Genomic DNA, 20,253 nt, shown 5'->3' with positions numbered 1-20,253 from the left:
ACTAATTTAGAGATGAACTGAAGTTTGAATAAATGTGTGAGGTTCACTGTTCGACAGTCACCTGTTCAGCATGAATGGAAACCTTGTTTCCAGCTCTTGTTGTAGACCACCTCCGATGGGCCTAGGCTAGATAGACTAAAGGCAGGGTGGGGTTCTTCTGGGAGAGAGTAGTGGTCTAAAGCAGTGTTTCCCAACCTTGGCAACTTGAAGATATCTGGACTTCAACTCCCAGAATTCCCCAGCCAGCGTTTGCTGGCTGGGGAATTCTGGGAGTTGAAGTCCAGATATCTTCAAGTTGCCAAGGTTGGGAAACACTGGTCTAAAGGATATTTGTAGCTCAGGATTGAACTGAGGGGTCCTTGGTGGTTTTCTGGCAGACGTCTCATTACCAAACTAGGTAATATCATCAGGGTCTCCACACTTTGCTAGATCTCTTGGCTCCTTTCAGTACCGTTCACCGTGGCATTCTCCCGTGGCGGCTGCAAGAAGTGGAAGGAGGGAGAGGAGTGTTTTGGTGGTTCTCCTTGCTGAAGGGCCAGTTTCAGGCGTGGGGGCAGAAAAACAAACAATGCTTTTTTTCCCAGGCTGCTTCATGCATTATGGCTATAACTATATATTAATTATAGCCATAATGCATGAAGTAGCCTGGAAACAGTTATGGGGCAGGAGGTGGATGCGCCTTCCCATATTAGAACCTTTGCACTAGAATTGGAGGTGGTCCATGACTTTGTGTATCTTGGCTCAACCATTGCCAACACACACTCTCTCTCTCTGGATACTCAGCCGAATAAAGCGGCCACCCCCTTCTCTGGACTCAGAAAGAGAGTGTGGCTATTTAATGAGGAGCTGAGAGAACGTCCAGAGATCCAGGTGGACGGAGCCCGTGTCCTGAGCAGACTCTGGGATTGCATGGAGTCTTGGGCCCATTGTGCACGGCAGGAGAGAACGTTGAATACCTACAAGAATGGTGAAAGGTCTTAAACATAAAATGTATCAGGAAAGACTTCATGAACTCGATCTGTATAGTCTGGAGGACAGAAGGAAAAGGGGGGACATGATCGAAACATTTAAATATGTTAAAGGGTTAAATAAGGTCCAGGAGGGAAGTGTTTTTAATAGGAAAGTGAACACAAGAACAAGGGGACACAATCTGAGGTTAGTTGGGGGAAAGATCAGAAGCCACATGAGAAAATATTATTTTACTGAAAGAGTAGTAGATCCTTGGAACAAACTTCCAGCAGACGTGGTAGTTAAATCCACAGTAACTGAGTTTAAACATGCCTGGGATAAACATATATCCATCCTAAGATAAAATACAGAAAATAGTATAAGGGCAGACTAGATGGACCATGAGGTCTTTTTCTGCCATCAGACTTCTATGTTTCTATGTTTCCCTGTGCGCTGTCTCCGAAGAATCCTGGCATGACAGATTTCCCAATAGCGCATATCTTGTAACGTGCTGGAATTTCTAGCGTATCTGCACACCATTGAACATCTGTGCTGGCTTGGGCCTGTCGCAAAAATGGATGGTGGGCGGATTCCGGAAGATCTCCTGCAGGGTGAATGAAGGCAGGGAAAGTGCCTCAGGGGGAGAACATCACAGCGGCGATAGAAGGACTTCTGTAAGGGGGATCCAAAGGCCTTGGGGATGGATGCTAACAGCTGGGAAACCTTGACCTCTGGTCGGTCATCTCGGAGGCTGAAGACGCAACCTGGACCCTCTCCCTTCCGAGGAGATGCTTGTTTGGGCACAGAGGCAGCCCCGGAACTAGCGAAGGGGGCCGGATGGGTCTGCCCTCAGCGTGAAAGGGATGGTCACTCTGGGTTTGGCCCCTTTGGCCACACTAGGTGCTGTTCTAGGAACTCCTCCCAGTGTCTCTCCAGACGGAAGGTTGCCAATGGGCAATTCATGTACATACACAAGTGCTTAAAAAAGAAGAAGAAATAAAGTATATCATTATACCAATTAACAGTTGCAGTTCTAAATATACTTCCCTGATGGCTCAGCTGTTAAAGACGCTGAGCTTGTCAACTGGAACGCTGCAGGGCAGGTCCGAGACCAGAGCTTCTTGCAAGGGGGCGAGCTCCCTTTCTGGTCCCAGCTCCCCCTGCGGTTTGAAAGCATCCGAGCAGATCAAGAGGTGCCATTTTGATGGGGATGAAACAGCGTCCCAGGGCCCCCCAGCGTAGAGTCAGGCTGAGCAGAGGACCACGGGAAAACGTCTTTGGACGAGGCAGGGGCCCTCGGCTAAGAGGCCACATTTAGAATACAGTGTTCAGTTCTGGAGACCTCACCTACAAAAAGATATTGACAAACTTGAACGGGTTCAAAGACGGTCTACAAGAATGGTGGAAGGTCTTAAGCATAAAACGTATCAGGAAAGACTTAGTGAACTCAATCTGTATAGTCTGGAGGACAGAAGGAAAAGGGGGGACATGATCGAAACATTTAAATATGTTAAAGGGTTAAATTAGGTCCAGGAGGGAAGTTTTTTTAATAGGAAAGTGAACACAAGAACAAGGGGACACAATCTGAAGTTAGTTGGGGGAAAGATAAAAAGCAACATGAGAAAATATTATTTTACTGAAAGAGTAGTAGATCCTTGGAACAAACTTCCAGCAGACGTGGTAAATCCACAGTAACTGAATTTAAACATGCCTGGGATAAACATATATCCATCCTAAGATAAAATACAGAAAACAGTATAAGGGCAGAATAGATGGATCATGAGGTCTTTTTCTGCTGTCAGTCTTCTATGTTTCTATGTTTCTAAGAAGGAGAGCCGGCCAGATTGTGCCCTTAAGTCAGATATATCCGAACAGGAAACCTTTACGTAAATAACATTCAGACTTTAAACTTACCGGTACTGTATTTTTTGTGTAAATGAACTACACTTGTCCATACAAAGTCCTTGTCTACAGGCAATCTACTCATAGGTGGGAAATATATGAATTATTTATTATTGATTAGGATCCTACCTTTATTACTCTTATAAGTGACCCACAACAGCCCAATCAGGTCTTCATTTATCTTTCCAATGTTGCAAATCAGTTTTTTTGCCAGAGTAAAGGCCTTGAGAATCTATTTACGTTGTCTAGTTGTGAAATTCCATGTACCAGGTATATAGCGTAGAAAGTATAATAGAAAATTTTAGCTTTTGTCACACAGTCATGGTGTCAATCTGTGGCGCATAGGCTGGATATGTAGGTGAGATTTCTTATTTCTGGGCTGAATAGAAGCAAAATGGGGAAGTTTGCTGAAGGTCCCTCTTCTCGGTTGTGAAACCTTCGTGACAATGTCCCCTTCCTCTCTGGCCCAGTCCAGCCTCAGATATCTGGATTTCTCTTTTTTCTGTGAAGCTTTCGGTGAACTGTGAAAACATGCGTCTTCCAAGGGTGGTCAATGGTTGAGGCGGAAGACCATGTTACTCTGCAGATGCGTTGGGGTGTAAGCCCTGCAAGGAAGAGCAGACCAAGAAATGGACTCTGTTGAGCCATGTCCACTGATGGCCTTGTACTGGTGCATTGAGGGCTGCCAGCCCGGTAGCTGCCCCCCGATTGCGCAATTTGCTCACGACCGCTCCGGTGAGTTCTTTGCTGGTCTGTTGGGTGGCACCATCTTTTAAAAAAGAAAGTTGGCCCTTCTTTGCTTCCTGTGCTTGCGCAGAAGCAAAATCTCAGCAGGGGATGCTTGCGCACACGAGATTTCGGTGATTTCAGTGAAAAAAAAAATCACCAAAATCACTTGCGCGTGAGCCTCCTCATGAGATTTTGGCGCTTTTTTGCTTGCTGTGCCTGCGCAGAAGCAAAATCACATGCGCGGGCGAGGGCCCGAATCGCCAGGATGTGCGCACAGCACACCTTGATGCAGGTAAGAGGGACCCGGCGCTGGTGGTGTTCCAACCTTTGACCCCTCTCACTGCCCCCTTCCCAGAGGTGCTTTTTCAAGACGTTTTAGCTTCTCACCCCAGAAGCTTCGTTGGCCCCCTTGAGCTCCACCACGGCCTCCCCACACACACCGCCCTTCATTTATATTGTGCAGCCAGTGGGCGCCAGGGGTGTCCCTTCCCCCCCTTTCTGTTCCTCACTCCCAGCCTGACTGGCTTTTCCAATGTCCATTCGGCTGACGTGGCCCAAATATGATGCTCCATCCGGTCTGGGCTTCCGGTGGCATTTCTGGAAACAGACTCCGTGGAAGACTGAAGACTACAGAGGGTCCTTTGCAGGCTGACTGCTTTGTTCAGCCATCGGTCAGAGTTGTGGCGGTTTCGCTTTAACAACTGATCCTGTTTTTATCATTGTTGTTAGCCGCCCCGAGTCTACGGGGAGGGGCGACATACAAATCCAATAAATTATTATTATTATTATTAGACTTAATGGACCATCGCAGCATCCCACAGTCCCGCGATCCCACCTGAGGGTTTCCTAGGGGGCTTTTCCAATACGGAGAGTTAAGAGAGAACGCAGAAACGCAACTATAGAGCAGTGATTTTCAACCTTTTTTGAGCCGCGGCACTTTTTTTACATTAACGAAACCCTGGGGCACATTGAGCGGGGGGGGGGGCAGCTAAAAAAAGTTTGGACAAACAAATTCTCTCTCTTTTTCCCATTCGCTCTATTTCTTTCTCTCTCCCTCTTTCTCTCCCTTCCTTCCTCTTTCTCTCTCTCTCCAACCCTCTTTCTTTCTCTTCCTTCCTTCCTCTCTTTTTTGCTCTTTTTCTCTCTCCCTCCCTACGTCCCTCTATGTCTTTCTCTCTCTCTCCTTCCCTCCCTCTCATTCTCTCTCTCTCTCTTGCTTTCTTTCTCTCTCTTTTTCTCTTTCTTTCTCTCTCTCTCTCTCTTTCTCTTGTTCTTTCTCTCTTGCTTTCTTTCTCTCTAGTTCTTTTTCTCTCTCTCACTCTTTCTCTCTCTTGCTTTCTCTCTCTCTTGCTTTCTTTCTCTCTGAGCTTCGCGGCACACCTGACTATGTCTAGCGGCACACTAGTGTGCCATGGCACACTGGTTGAAAAACACTGCTATAGAGGGCAGGAAGGTGGTGCTTGGCTTACCCCCAGTGACTCCCTCAACAACTGAGCGGAAACTTGGGTCCTGAGGCCTTTGCGATCACGGGATTGACTGCTGGGCAGCCGTGGCCCTTAGCAACAGGCCAAGGGTCACAGTTGTGGGTCATTAAGCAAGGACCGCCTGGGTTTTTATTTAGACATATATAACCACATGATCTTCCCAGTCTGGTTGTGGCTGTTGTCCTCCCTCTTTTATGCTCATCTGAAGTACGGGGGCGTCTGAGATATTTTTGTAACACTCCTCCATCTTCTGGGCTCAAGTATTTTCCTTTTGTTGCTTTGGTAACGGATCTTCCCTCTTTCCCTGAAGGTCAGCTCTTGGTTCTCTTTGGAGCTGGACTTGATCCTCTGCCTTTGGTTTTCTTCTTTAAAAAAACCCCACCCTGCTATCGTTTTTTTAAAAAACTCTGCTGGTTGTGTAGCCTGCTAGTTGCTTGGATAGGATCTGTAAATATTGACAGATCATAGCAAATAATATAAGTGGAAGTTTGCACTTTCCAGCTAATTGATCTCTCCAACCAGTCGGATAAAGGTGTGTTTCCATGGTGTGACTCTGCCACATGTATTACCTAGTATCATGGTGGCCCACTTTAGTTATACACACATATAACTGGATTCCAGACTTAGGGAGATCAATAGCAAAGTAGTGATTTTTGCAGACGTTTCTTCTAGCAGTCTTCACTCTGTTAGGAAGCAGAACACCGTCTCTCTATAGAGCTTCCAAGGTAAAAACAGGTTCTATTGTCAACATATTAAAGGAAGAGCACAAAATGGTAATGTTTAGCTTTATGTTACATTTAGCCTGGTGTAAACACCCTTCCTTCCTTCCTTCCTTCCTTCCTTCCTTCCTTCCTTCCTTCCTTCCTTCCTACCTTCCTTCCTTCCTTCCTTCTTTCCTTCCTTCCTTCTCTTTCCTTCATTCCTTCCTTCTCTTTCCTTCCTTCTCTTTCCTTCCTTCCTTCCTTCTCTTTCCTTCCTTCTCCTTCCTTCTCCTTCCTTCCTTCTCTTTCCTTCCGTCTCTTTCCTTCCTCCTTCCTTCCTTCCTTCCTTCTCTTTCCTTCCTTCTCCTTCCTTCTCCTTCCTTCCTTCTCTTTCCTTCCTTCTCCTTCCTTCTCCTTCCTTCCTTCTCTTTCCTTCCTTCCTTCCTTCTCTTTCCTTCCTTCTCTTTCCTTCCTTCCTTCCTTCTCTTTCCTTCCTTCTCCTTCCTTCCTTCTCTTTCCTTCTGTCTCTTTCCTTCCTTCCTTCTCTTTCCTTCCTTCTCTTTCCTTCTCTTTCCTTCCTTCCTTCTCCTTCCTTCTCCTTCCTTCTCCTTCCTTCCTTCCTTCTCCTTCCTTCCTTCTCTTTCCTTCTGTCTCTTTCCTTCCTTCCTTCCTTCCTTCCTTCTCTTTCCTTCCTTCTCCTTCCTTCTCCTTCCTTCCTTCTCTTTCCTTCCTTCCTTCCTTCTCTTTCCTTCCTTCTCTTTCCTTCCTTCCTTCCTTCTCTTTCCTTCCTTCTTCTTCCTTTTCCTTCCTTCCTTTTCTTTCCTTCCTTCTCCTTCCTTTTCCTTCCTTCCTTCCTTCCCTCCCTTTCCTTCCTTCCTTCCCTCCTTCCTTCCTTTCTTCTCTGTCCTTCCTTCTCTTTCCTTCCTTCCTTCCTTCCTTCTCTTTCCTTCCTTCCTTCCTTCCTTCTCTTTCCTTCCTTCTCTTTCCTTCCTTCTCTTTCCTTCCTTCTCCTTCCTTCTCCTTCCTTCTCCTTCCTTCCTTCTCTTTCCTTCCTTCTCTTTCCTTCCTTCTCTTTCCTTCCTTCTCTTTCCTTCCTTCCTTCCTTCTCCTTCCTTTTCCTTCCTTCCTTCCTTCTCTTTCCTTCCTTCTCTTTCCTTCTCTTTCCTTCCTTCTCTTTCCTTCCTTCCTTCTCTTTCCTTCCTTCTCCTTCCTTCTCCTTCCTTCCTTCCTTCTCTTTCCTTACTTCTCTTTCCTTCCTTCTCTTTCCTTCTCTTTCCTTCCTTCCTTCCTTCCTTCTCTTTCCTTCCTTCTCCTTCCTTCTCCTTCCTTCCTTCTCCTTCCTTCCTTCTCTTTCCTTCCATCTCTTTCCTTCCTTCCTTCCTTCTCTTTCCTTCCTTCTCCTTCTCCTTCCTTCTCTTTCCTTCCTTCCTTCCTTCTCTTTCCTTCCTTCTCTTTCCTTCCTTCCTTCCTTCTCTTTCCTTCCTTCTCCTTCCTTTTCCTTCCTTCCTTCCTTCTCTTTCCTTCCTTCTCCTTCCTTTTCCTTCCTTCCTTCCCTCCCTTTCCTTCCTTCCTTCCCTCCTTCCTTCCTTCCTTCTCTGTCCTTCCTTCTCTTTCCTTCCTTCCTTCCTTCCTTCTCTTTCCTTCCTTCTCTTTCCTTCCTTCTCTTTCCTTCCTTCTCCTTCCTTCTCCTTCCTTCCTTCTCTTTCCTTCCTTCTCTTTCCTTCCTTCTCTTTCCTTCTCTTTCCTTCCTTCCTTCCTTCTCCTTCCTTTTCCTTCCTTCCTTCCTTCCTTCTCTTTCCTTCCTTCTCTTTCCTTCTCTTTCCTTCCTTCTCTTTCCTTCCTTCCCTTTCCTTCCTTCTCCTTCCTTCTCCTTCCTTCCTTCCTTCTCTTTCCTTCCTTCTCTTTCCTTCTCTTTCCTTCCTTCCTTCCTTCTCTTTCATTCCTTCTCCTTCCTTCCTTCTCTTTCCTTCCTTCTCCTTCCTTTTCCTTCCTTCCCTCCCTCCTTCCTTCCTTCCTTCTCTTTCCTTCCTTCCTTCCTTCTCTTTCCTTCCTTCTCCTTCCTTTTCCTTCCTTCCTTCCTTCTCTTTCCTTCTCTTTCCTTCCTTCCCTCTCTTTCCTTCCTTCTCCTTCCTTCTTCTTCCTTCCTTCCTTCTCTTTTCTTCCTTCCTTCCTTCCCTCCTTCCTTCCTTCTCTTTCCTTCCTTCTCCTTCCTTTTCCTTCCTTCCTTCCTTCTCTTTCCTTCCCTCCTTCCTTCCTTCCCTCCTTTCTTCCTTCCTTCTCTTTCCTTCCTTCTCTTTCCTTCCTTCCTTCCTTCTCTTTCCTTCCTTCCTTCCCTCCTTCCTTCCTTCCTTCTCTTTCCTTCCTTCTCTTTCCTTCCTTCTCTTTCCTTCCTTCCTTCTCCTTCCTTCTCCTTCCTTCCTTCCTTCTCTTTCCTTCCTTCTCTTTCCTTCTCTTTCCTTCCTTCCTTCCTTCTCTTTCCTTCCTTCCTTCCCTCCTTCCTTCTCTTTCCTTCCTTCTCTTTCCTTCTCTTTCCTTCCTTCCTTCTCTTTCCTTCCTTCTCCTTCCTTCTCCTTCCTTCCTTCCTTCCTTCCTTCTCTTTCCTTCCTTCTCTTTGCTTCCTTCTCTTTCCTTCTCTTTCCTTCCTTCCTTCCTTCTCTTTCCTTCCTTCTCCTTCCTTTTCCTTCCTTCCTTCCTTCTCTTACCTTCCTTTTCCTTCCTTCCTTCCCTCCTTCCTTCCTTCCTTCCTTTTCCTTCCTTCCTTCCTTCTCTTTCCTTCCTTCTCTTTCCTTCCTTCTCCTTCCTTTTCCTTCCTTCCTTCCTTCTCTTTCTTTCCTTCCTTCCTTCCTTCCTTCCACAGTTTTTTCCCAAACGCCCTCACTCTACTAAACAAATAATTCCCTGAACACTGTCAAACTTTTTACTAAATCTGCACTTTTATTTCTACTAGTTTTTTCTCATCATTCCTATCATCCTTTTCCTCCCACTTAGGTCTGTATGACTGTAACTTGTTGCTTGTATCCTAAGATTTTTATTAATATTGATTGTTTCTTCATTGCTTATTTGACCCCCATGTTGTACCTCATGATTCTTGACAAATGTATCTTTTTTCTTTTATGTACACCAAGAGCATATGCACCATATTGTTTGTCCAATCACCCTTGCCAGTAAAGAATTCTATTCTATTCTATTCTATTCTATTCTTCCTCCCTTCCCTTCCCTTCCCTTCCCTTCCCGCATTTGTATTACTACCCATCTGACATAGTGGGCAGCTTACATGGTAACTGTCAAAAACATTAAAAGCATTAAAACAACCAATTTAAAATAAAATAAAAACAAGATAAAACAAAAAACAGAAATGGGAGGAAAATCATAGGCTACATTCTATTAACTGCCATATAACCATCTAATAGTCTTTCTTGGGAGAAGGTGTAGATAGCAAATTAGATTTAACAGATAAGAAGAGGCGTTTCCTAACTTTGAGGACGATGCTTGGTTAAAGGAGTATTTATAATGAGGGTTTCTTTCTTTCGCAGTAATGGCGTGTACAATTTAAAGTGTTGCACTTCAGTTTAGTTTGAAATGATAAGTCCCAGAATCTGTGATCTTTTCTCCTGCGGCTTATGGCCATTAAAAATTGTAGCTCATTAAAAGTCGCAGCCTGCCACATTGCCTACTGCTGAAAGTTATGGATATGTACAATACATAGAACTGGGGGTCTTGCTTCCAAAATGAGTCAGTTTTCCTGTCGGTCATGCCCAGTTGTCAAATGTAGTGATATAGCACTTGGCAAATTAAAGATTTGTGGGCAAGAATAATAAAGGAAATGGAGCACCCCCCCTTATGATACCAGGTTGTAATGCCTTGGTCTCTTCAGCCTTGAAAGACGGCGGTGAAGGGGTGACTTGATCGAAGTGTATAAAATCATGCATGGGATAGAAAAGGTGGATAGAGAAAAAATATTTTCTCTATCACACAATACTAGGACAAGGGGGCACTCCCTAAAGCTCACAGGTAAGAAAGGGAGGACAAATCAAGGGAAATATTTCTTCACCCAGAGGGTCCTTGGTTGATGGAATTCACTTCCAGAAGAGGTCGTGACAGCTGTCAGCCTTGATAGCTTGAAGGCAGGATTAGACAGATTCATGGATGCCAAGTGTATCGGTGGTTATTGAAACGGATGTCCATGGGCCGCCTCTATGTTGGTTGAGGCAGGCAGGATTCCCTTGAGTACCATTTGTTGGGGGTCAAGGGAAAGGGAGGGTTTTGCCTTCTCTTTCTGCCCCGAGCCTTCGGAGAGGGGCGGCATACAAATTTAATAGATAGATAGATAGATAGATAGATAGATGGATGGATGGATGGATGGATGGATGGATGGATGGATGGAAGGAAGGAAGGGAGAGAGAGAGAGAGAGAGAGAGAAAGAAAGAAAAAAGTAAGAAAGAAAGAAAGAAAGAAAGAAAGAAAGAAAGAAAGAAAGATTCCCAAGGACAATTGGTGAGCCACTGTGGGACATACAATGCTGGATTCGATGGGCTTTGGCTTGATTCAGCATGGCTCTTCTTAGGTTCTTATGTTCTTATGACTTCCAATCCCATAATTCTCCAGTTAGCCCCATGCTGGCTGGGGAACTGTGGGAGTTGAAAGTCCACAAATCTTAAAGTTGACATGTTTGGAGACTCCCCAATATAGCACATTGGTGCCATTACATTCGATGCAAGGAAAAAATCATTTCTCTCTGCCGTTTCTTGGGATTTGAAGGCGCTATCAAACTCCACTGGCCTTTCTTCCCATTGATACATGTTCATGGACAAGAGCTCAATGCAGCCATACAAAAAATATGTCTACATCAAAATAGAATTACTTGTCAATAGAAAAAAAATACTGCCCCACATTGATTGCCAAGCCATGTTCTAGGCATGGCTAAATATTTTGGCAGCATGCCATTTCCCCTTGGTGAAGTCAGACCTGTAAAGGTAGATGGTTTCCCTTGGAAACAAATTGTTGAGTCAAATTTGAGAAGCAGAACGGGCCCTGGAATGTTCTGACGTTCTACTTTCCTCCAGAATGTCCCATTTCTGTTCCAGAGCAGGCTGTGCAATTGTTTAGTGCAGTGGTTCTCAACCTTGCTAATGCCACGACCCCTTAATACAGTTCCTCATGTTGGGGTGACCCCCAACCATAAGTCTAGCGCCAATTCTCCCAATAGAGCTTTAAGCTGATTGGCAGGAAGATCAGAGGGACAGCCCCACTGTAAACACCCGATTGGTCCAATTGTAAAAATATGTTCCAAGGCACCAAAACAGAAGCTTTAGTTCCTAACACTATGGGAGATTTGTCTTTTCTAAAGGTCTTAGGCGACCCCTATGAAATGGTCATTCGACCCCCAAAGGGGTCCCGACCCCCAGGTTGAGAACCACTGGTTTAGTGCGTGTTCACTTATTTCTGGACCTTTCCTGTTCAGTCATCCTACAACGTCTCCTTGGAAGGTCAGGTACTGAAGCTGAAGCTCAAATACTTTGGCCACCTAATAATGAGTGGAGAGGATTCACTGGAGAAGAGACCCCGATGTTGGCGTAGAAGGGAGGCGGAAGGAAGGAGAAGGGGACGGCAGAAGAGAAAATGGCCGGATTGTGTCACTGACACAATGAATGTGAATTTGGGAAACAGAGGAGGCCTTGGGGGCCTGGCTTGCTGTGGTCCATGGGGGTCGCAAACGGTTGGGACACAACTGATAACAATAGCAACTACAGTGGTCAGTGTTCTCTCTAAATTTTTTTTGGGGTGGGTGGAAAAGTATAGTGTCTGAGTGGCAGTCCCTTCGGGACTGGGCGACACAGAAATAATAATAAAATTTCCCTCTCGGCTTCTGGGCAGGTTTGGAAAACTCTGAGTTGATGATGATTTTTAAGTGAGTGATTGCTCACTGCTCAGCTTAGAGGGAACTATGACAGTGGTACCTCTACCTGAGAACGTCTCTACTTATGAACTTTCCAAGATAAGAACCAGGTGTTCAAGATTTTTTTGCCTCTTCTCAGGAACCATTTTCCACTTACAAACCCGAGCCTCCAAAACTGTAACCGGAAAAGGCAGGGAGAAGCTTCCGTGGGGTCTTTCTAGGAATCTCTTGGGAGGAAACAAGGCTGGAAAAGGCGTGGATAAGCCTCTGTGGGGTCTCTCTAGGAATCTCCTGGGAGGAAACAGAGCCAGAAAGACAGGGAGAAGCCTCCGTGGGGCCTCTCTAGGAATCTCCTGGGAGGAAACAGAGCCAGAAAGACAGGGAGAAGCCTCCGTGGGGCCTCTCTAGGAATCTCCTGGGAGGAAACAGAGCCAGAAAGACAGGGAGAAGCCTCCGTGGGGCCTCTCTAGGAATCTCCTGGGAGGAAACAAGGCTGGAAAAGGCGTGGATAAGCCTCTGTGGGGTCTCTCTAGGAATCTCCTGGGAGGAAACAGAGCCAGAAAGACAGGGAGAAGCCTCCGTGGGGCCTCTCTAGGAATCTCCTGGGAGGAAACAAGGCTGGAAAAGGCGTGGATAAGCCTCTGTGGGGTCTCTCTAGGAATCTCCTGGGAGGAAACAGAGCCAGAAAGACAGGGAGAAGCCTCCGTGGGGCCTCTCTAGGAATCTCCTGGGAGGAAACAGAGCCAGAAAGACAGGGAGAAGCCTCCGTGGGGCCTCTCTAGGAATCTCCTGGGAGGAAACAAGGCTGGAAAAGGCGTGGATAAGCCTCTGTGGGGTCTCTCTAGGAATCTCCTGGGAGGAAACAGAGCCAGAAAGACAGGGAGAAGCCTCCGTGGGGCCTCTCTAGGAATCTCCTGGGAGGAAACAAGGCTGGAAAAGGCGTGGATAAGCCTCTGTGGGGTCTCTCTAGGAATCTCCTGGGAGGAAACAGAGCCAGAAAGACAGGGAGAAGCCTCCGTGGGGCCTCTCTAGGAATCTCCTGGGAGGAAACAAGGCTGGAAAAGGCGTGGATAAGCCTCTGTGGGGTCTCTCTAGGAATCTCCTGGGAGGAAACAGAGCCAGAAAGAGAGGGAGAAGCCTCCGTGGGGCCTCTCTAGGAATCTCCTGGGAGGAAACAGGGCCGGAAAATGCGGGAAGAAGCCTCCGTGCGGCCCCTCTAGGAATCCCCTTGGAGGAAACAGGGCCTCCACCCTCCCTGGGGTTTCCCCAATTGCACACAATATTTGCTTTTATATTGATTCCAATGGGAAAAATAGCTTGTTCTTACAAACTTTTCTACTTAAGAACCTGGTCACGGAACGAATGAAGTTCGTAAGTAGAGGTACCACTGTAATTCAGTGCAGTTTAGGTTTGAAGCTTGAAATGCTTCTTGTTCTGGGTTTGCAACAATTCTCGAACCACCCTCTGTGGTCTGAATCATCTCTTTTAAGGAAAAAGAAAACAGATGAGGTTTTTTTCCCTTTATTTGGATAGAGAGGATTCATTTTTTCAGCTTTTTCTGTCAATGTATCTAATGTTACCCTTTTAGCACTTTCTGAATATGTACTCCAAATTTTGCAATGAGGCCCATTAATCAGAATCAGTAAAATAAATCAGTGCTATCAAAAGAAATACATAAAATGGTTCTATTAGTAAAAAAAGTAATTGCTAAGATGTTTCATACTGGAGAATTAAAAATATACTGTACATTTGTTAAGCAGCTTGGCAAACATTTGTATTTTTATAAAAAGTCTGTAAAAATATGTGTAGTATTTTAAAAAAAATTCTCAAGACACGCATTGTAATTAAATCAATAAAATAAATAACGGGGGGGGGGGGGGGAGAGGAATAAAGGAACTGAAGTGGGCAGATCTACCCCAGAGTGGAGAGAAGCAGCTGCATTTCCAGAGAAATATTTTTAAGTCTCAATTTGCATCTAAATGTATCTCGGAATAGCTTTCACATTTCTGGCAGCTCATTTGAGCTACATTTTCCCGAAGTGTTCACTAAGATCCAATTGATTACAGCAACCACTGCAGCCTGTAGGTAGATATCTTGATGACGTAGTTTCTCCTTGACCTGGGGGTGTAGCGATGCTCAAAAGGGCTCAGCCTCTTTGTTCCGAATTGTTCAAAATGTCAGCTTGATTTCTGTAGCCCTTTGCGTGGAAAGTATGAGTGGTGTGGTGGACTAGTGGTGAAGACACTTGCCTCCACTTGGAAGGTTGAGAGTTCAATCCTAAGCACCAGCAGATGTTTTTCTTTCTTTTTAAAAAAATATATTTTTATTGTTTTTCTTTAAACAAACAAGACGAACAACATTTAACATTTAAAGGAGCTACCGTTGCTCCACTCGTCATAGAAGTCTAACTAGTACAAAAAAAAGATCTAAGTATAATCGGATCAATACAGAAATACAATTTATAATATTCTACGTTCTTATTAAATTTACCTCTATATTTCCATTTTTGTGTCATAATTCATATAACTCAATTGAGTTCTCATATCTATAAAATATCAGTTTGATAATATAATTAAACTAGTTAAGATCAATTAATTAAACAAATAAAAAAAGCATTTAAAATTACTAAAATTACAAAAATACTCTATAATTATACTATTTTTAATCTATTACTTTATATCTATTATAACAATATTATTAATTAAAATCAGATTATTAATTAAAATCACCAGCAGATGTTTTTCTAATAGTGCACAAAGATAAAATATCTGCTGTGAACTCCACAGAGGTGTTAGGAAGGGCATCCGGTCAGTAAATTCTCAGCTCCATTCAGCAGTCCCAACTCTAAGCTGGAATAAGGGATTTCAGGGTCATAAAAAGGGAATTTATTTCTCAGAATTCCTGAGCCAATCATGCTGGCTCAGGAATTCTGGGAGTTGGGGTCCACGTGTCATGGAGGAGCCAACTTTGCATACCTCTGGTGTAGGTAATGGATTGTGAATTTGTTTTGTTGTTGTTTCTGCCTTATGGTCCAAAATCACTTTGCCAGCTTGTGTTATTAGTTGCCATGCTCTGCAGAGGGGAGCCTTTCGCTTTTCAACATCAAACTGCTTATTAGTGTGAGTGAATCCATCTGCAGAGCTGCAATGTATAAAATACAAACTACTGTGTACACCTGGCCAGAAATTATTCTGTGAACTGGGGAGGTTATCACCGCAATCATTTTAATGTTTGGGCAATCTCCTAAAGCTACATTCCAGGCAATGCATGTTAGACGTGGTAGAACTTTATACCTGCACATCCATGACTTCTCTTAACACCTAGCCATAAAAATGTGAGAGATTATTGATATTACTAAAAGTAATACTGGAATTATTGGAAAGCAGAATTTAGTCTATCTTAATTGGGGAAACAGGAGGTACAAAAGTAGGTCTGGTTCTGGTCTTGGCTAATGCAAACAAAGGATTGGATCTGGTTAATATTTGCACGCAAAATTAAAAGTAATTCCTTAGATTAATAAATATTATTATTATTATTATTATTATTATTATTATTATTATTATTATTATTTATTAGATGTATGCCGCCCCTCTCCGAAGACTCGTGCCGGCTCACGACAATGGTTTAGCATTTTCCACTTTGATTTAAAAATAAAGGAATTTATTAATCAAATTTTGGTGACTGCTCATCTCACAGAAAGTGACTCTCAGGGGTCTCTTCATTAAGTCATGAACTGCCCTGGGGGTCTTCTTTCTCCTCCGGCAGTGGCAGGATCCACGGATGCAGACAGTCCTCAATTTAGGACCCACAATTAGGACCATCATTCCAATTATTAAGCAAGGGGGTTGTTGAGAGAATTGCACCTGATGTTACAAACTGTCTTGCCACAGCTGGTAAGTGAATCACTTGGACATTAAGAGAGTCTGGCTTCTTTCATTGGCATGTTGGAAGCCAGTGATTTTATTATGGATTTATTTTAATTTTTAAAATAATTAGATTATTTTATGTCCTTTTCAAATAATTAGATTTCTCACATATATTGTTGGCATTTGTAACATTGTGCGCCGCCCTGAGTCCCTTCAAGAAGGGCGGAATAGAAACAAATAAATAATAAGTTAATTTTTATAATAAATAAATAAATAAATAAATAAATGATAAATTTAATATTTTATCTCCTGTATTGTGTTGCCCCTATAGGGCAGCGTGGTGGCTGGTGGTGAAGATGTCCACCTGTCACTCAGAAGGTTGAGAGTTCAATCTTAGGAGAGTGGCAGATGTTTCTCTCCTGGGATGCCAAAATCAATCAATCAATCAATCAATCAATCAATCAATCAATCAATCAATCAATCAGCGAACTCTCTGAGGCGTCAGGAAGGTCAAGGGGCCTGTAAAATCTCAGCTTCACCCAGTTGCTTCCTTTCTACCCTGAATTAAGGGATTGTGGGGTTGTGAGAAAGGGAGTCTTTATTGTAGGGGAAGCATACACACATGAATCCCAGCGACCGGTTAGGTCCCACAGAGTTGGCCTTCTCCGGGTCCCGTCAATGAAACAATGTTGTCTGGCGGGACCCAGGGGAAGAGCCTTCTCTGTGGCAGCCCCGACCCTCTGGAATCAATTCCCCCTGGAGATTAGGACTGCCCCCACCCTCCTTGCCTTTCGTAAACTCCTCAAAACTCATCTTTGTGTCAGGCATGGGGTAATTGATTCCCCTGGGCTGCTTCCGCTTTACGCATAGTCTGTATGAGATGTATGATTGTTTTTATATTAAGGATTTTAAATCGTTTTAATATTGGATTTGTATTGTTTTTGTTGTGAGCTGCTCTGAGTCCTCGGAGCGGGACGGCATACAAATCTAATAAATAAATAAATAATAAATAAAGTAGGTGGGCCAACGTTAGAGGTGGAGCAAAATATTATTTTGTCATTTCTTCTTTTTCTTTCTTTTATTTTTATTCTGCTGTAATGCAAGACTTTTGCATTTGAAATTACTAGGACCTCCCTTGCTTTCCCACAATTCCATTAAGGTCCAAGGGGACATAGAGAGTGGATCTCCTTCTTGCATTGTTTTTAAAAAGACCGGACGAAGGAGTATCCGGGGGGCTTCGGCAGGATGGAATAAACTCCCACAAGAAAGGAAGCTCAAGTAGATCTGCAAGAAAAAATCATGAGGAATTTTTAGAATGAGGATGAGGTAGAAAAAGGTCTTTTGAAGTTCTCCAGGGGAAGGAGAAGTTTCCCAACTGCTTCTCAAGAACAAGACTTCCCTTGTGCGCCTTCCTGAAGAAACGATGTGATGTGAACCATTGGGAGAGACCAGGGATGCTGAACGCTGCATGGGCACGTAGAAGGCTCCCTCCCACCTTTTGGTCTCCTGGGCTCTGGAGATGTTGTGGGACCTTGTGAAGTGTGAGGTAGTCAACGTCCTTTTCGCCGGAGCTTTCCTGGACTGATGCTTACATACCATTATCAAGTCACCATGGACCTTCAGAAAACAGATAAATGTTCTTCGTCCCCAACCTGACCCTTCACTGCTGTAGCCCCCTCCCTCCACCCTTCTGCGAGGGGTCCTCTTCTCTTTCTTCCCCAGCATCAGAACCTCCTCCAGAGAACTGAGTCTTCCCCTCATGTGTTCAAAATAGGACAATTTCAGCCTGGAATATCCTAATTTTATCCAAACGCACAAGGAGCTGCTGATCCAGTTCTACAGAGGAATCTTTGAGTCTGTCATCTGCACCTCCATAACTGTCTGGTTTGGTTCTGCCACCCAACAAGACCGACACAGACTTCAGAGGAGAATCAGAACCGCAGAAAAAACAATGGCTGCCATCCTGCCTTCCATTGAGGACCTGGATACTGCATGAGTCAAAAAGAGGGCGGGGGAAATATTTCCTGACCCCTCGCATCCTGGACACAAACTGCTTCAACTCCTACCCTCAAAACATCGCTACAGAGCACTGCATAGAACATAGAAACGTAGAAGATTGACGGCAGAAAAAGACCTCCTGGTCTGTCTAGTCTGCCCTTACACTATTTCTTGTATTTTATCTTAGGATGGATATATGTTTATCCCAGGCATGTTTAAATGCAGTTACTGTGGATTTACCAACCATGTCTGCTGGACGTTTGTTCCAAGCATCTAATACTCTTTCAGTAAAATAATATAATATATGCACACCAAGACAACTAGACACAAGGACAGTTTCCCCCCGAACGCCATCACTCTGCTAAACAAATCATTCCCTCAACACTGTCAAACTATTTACTAAATCTGCACTACTATTACTATTAATCTTCTCATCATTCTCATCACTCATCTTCTCCCACTTATGACTGTATGACAGTGTGACAATTTATATTGACTGGCACCTATTATGATTTGATTGCTTATTTGTAACTGGACTATCATTAAGTGTTGCACGTCATGATTCTTGACAAATGTCTCTTTTTCTTTTATGTCCACTGAGAGCATCTGCACCAAAGACAAATTCCTTGTGTGTCCAATCCATAAAAAATGATATTCCAAATGAGACACCTGTCCATCACCAGGGCCACGAGAGGGTGCAACTCACACCATTGTTCTTCCTTCCAGGCAGGGGGATAAATTTCCCTCCAGTGTGCAGTCTGGGGGTGTCAGGGACCAAAATGCATTTTCAGAGGAGGATTTTGCAGCCTGGAGGAAACTGCTAGAATAGCCTGTATTGGCAGGATGTGCAGGCGTCTGTATTACAGCACATACAGCCTGCCAGAGTTGCGTCGCAGTGAGATGGGTAGTTATATAAATGAAAGGAATAAAGAAGGACACTAGCATCAGGCAGGGCCCCTCGGCCCCCTGGCTAAGCGGCAGAGACGGAGGGGGGGGCTCTGGAGGATTTGCTTCCCCCTCCCAATCCCTGCACCATCCACCTTTTATCTCCCGCCTTCCTTCCGTTAAAAATAACCCTTTGGGGGTGGTGGGAGCAGCGAGGAGGCGAGAGGCAGCCCCCTTCCTTCTCCCGCTTCCAAAATTGCCGTGTATTTCTAGAAATAAATCCAGTGTCCTTTCCTCCAGCTTCTCCCCACGCGCTCACCCACACAGCCGCCTACGTAAGAGTAGCTGGTAATCAGCAGCGGCTTTTGAAGCCCCCCCCCCTCCTTTTTCTTTCAGCAGGCTGATTTTAGACTCTGTCCCCCCCCCTTCCTGGTTCCCACCGGGTACAAGGCTGTGATTGCTGTAGATATTAAGGGCAAATTAGGGATGCTTCTGAACCTTGTATTAATTAGCACGGCAATTTGCCAAAGCGGGTCCACCGAGTTTCACGCTATGAGGTCCCATCCTTTACAACAGTGTTTCCCAACGTTGGCCACTTGAAGATACCTGGACTTCAACTCCCAGAATTCCCCAGCCAGCGAATGCTGGCTGGGGAATTCTGGGAGTTGGAGTCCAGATATCTTCAAGTGGCCAACGTTGGGAAACACTGCTTTACAAGAGGGAAGGTGGTTTTTCTTGGCCAAGAAGGTGTCGATGTGAACGAGCCTCTCTCGTCCCTTCTCTTGGTTTTATGGGGTTCACCTGAACGGCAGCTGGATGGGAGATGTAGACGCAGGTGGTGCCTGCTAAAGAAGAAATTTCAGATACGTTGGTGGGGTTGGAATCAAAATGGACATGAGGTTGGCTGCCCCAGTTATCCCAGGGACTCAGGAAGCCCAGAAGGAGAAGGAGATGTGTGGGGATTCAGTTACTGCTGAGTCTGAAATATTTTATTTTATTATTTTATTTTATTTTATTTTATTTTATTTTATTTTATTTTATTTTATTTTATTTTATTTTATTTTATTTTATTTTATTTTATTTTATTTTATTTTATTTTATTTTATTTTATTTTATTTTATTTTATTTTATTTTATTTTATTTTATTTTATTTATTCAAACAATTATAGAATTATAGAATTAAGTAGGAATTATAAAATGCTGTTGCAAAAAAGACCCTACGGCTCTTTGAAATCTGCCATCGTGTTTGCTTGCTTGAAGCCCGGGAGCTTCTCCTATCTCCCATCTCTTTCTTCTTTTTGGAGGTGTTCTGCAGTCACGTGTTCGGTCCCCTGGGCTTCCTCTTGGGAGATCTGAGTGTCGTCTGCATCCTTTGTCTTTGCCACAGGAGCCCAATCAGTCACCACACTCCTGTCTGTTGCGCAGCCGATGGTAGAAAGCAGACGATCTGGGAATGGATAACATCTGCTTCCCCGGCGACATTTGGCTGAAGCTTCTGGCCATGGACATTGCAGGGCAACTTCCATGCAACAAGTATAGAACATAGAACAAGAGGGTTGGATCAAGAGACCCTGCGCCATTTTGCACAAAAGGGTTGTCCAATCTCTTTTTGAAAACCTCCAGCCATGCAGCACCCACAAGTCCAAGAGGCAGGCTGTTCCATTGACGAATTGAACTCCTTGTCAGGAAATTCCTCCTTAATTCTAGGTTGGATCTTCTTTGATAAGCTTCCATCCATTACTTCTTGTTCTGCCCTCGGGGGCTTTGGAGAGAAGGTCAACAGCCCCTTCCTCTCAGTGACAGCTTCTCGCATTCTGGAAGCCTTGCTATACCAGCACATTTTA

The 20,253-nt window shown here is 44.3% G+C and overlaps 1 protein-coding gene across 3 annotated transcripts in view; it reads left to right on the top strand.

Annotated features, from left to right (window-relative positions):
- ARHGEF9 (Cdc42 guanine nucleotide exchange factor 9) overlaps window positions 1-20,253 on the top strand; it is a 261,555-nt gene that overhangs the window by 119,289 nt on the left and 122,013 nt on the right. The window contains exon 1 of one of the 3 annotated variants that reach the window (XM_070759695.1): window positions 5,588-5,788. The exons of the other annotated variants lie outside the window; for them this stretch is intronic. The gene's annotated coding sequence lies outside the window, so the exon portion shown is untranslated. Of the gene's footprint in view, window positions 1-5,587; window positions 5,789-20,253 lie in introns of those variants that run through there. 3 annotated transcript variants of the gene reach the window in all.

This window comes from Erythrolamprus reginae, chromosome 8 (assembly GCF_031021105.1).
Source record: "Erythrolamprus reginae isolate rEryReg1 chromosome 8, rEryReg1.hap1, whole genome shotgun sequence".
NCBI classification, from domain to species: domain Eukaryota; kingdom Metazoa; phylum Chordata; class Lepidosauria; order Squamata; family Dipsadidae; genus Erythrolamprus; species Erythrolamprus reginae.
The sequence above is the reverse complement of the archived record's forward strand: the minus strand, read 5'-3'. Positions and strand labels throughout refer to the sequence as shown.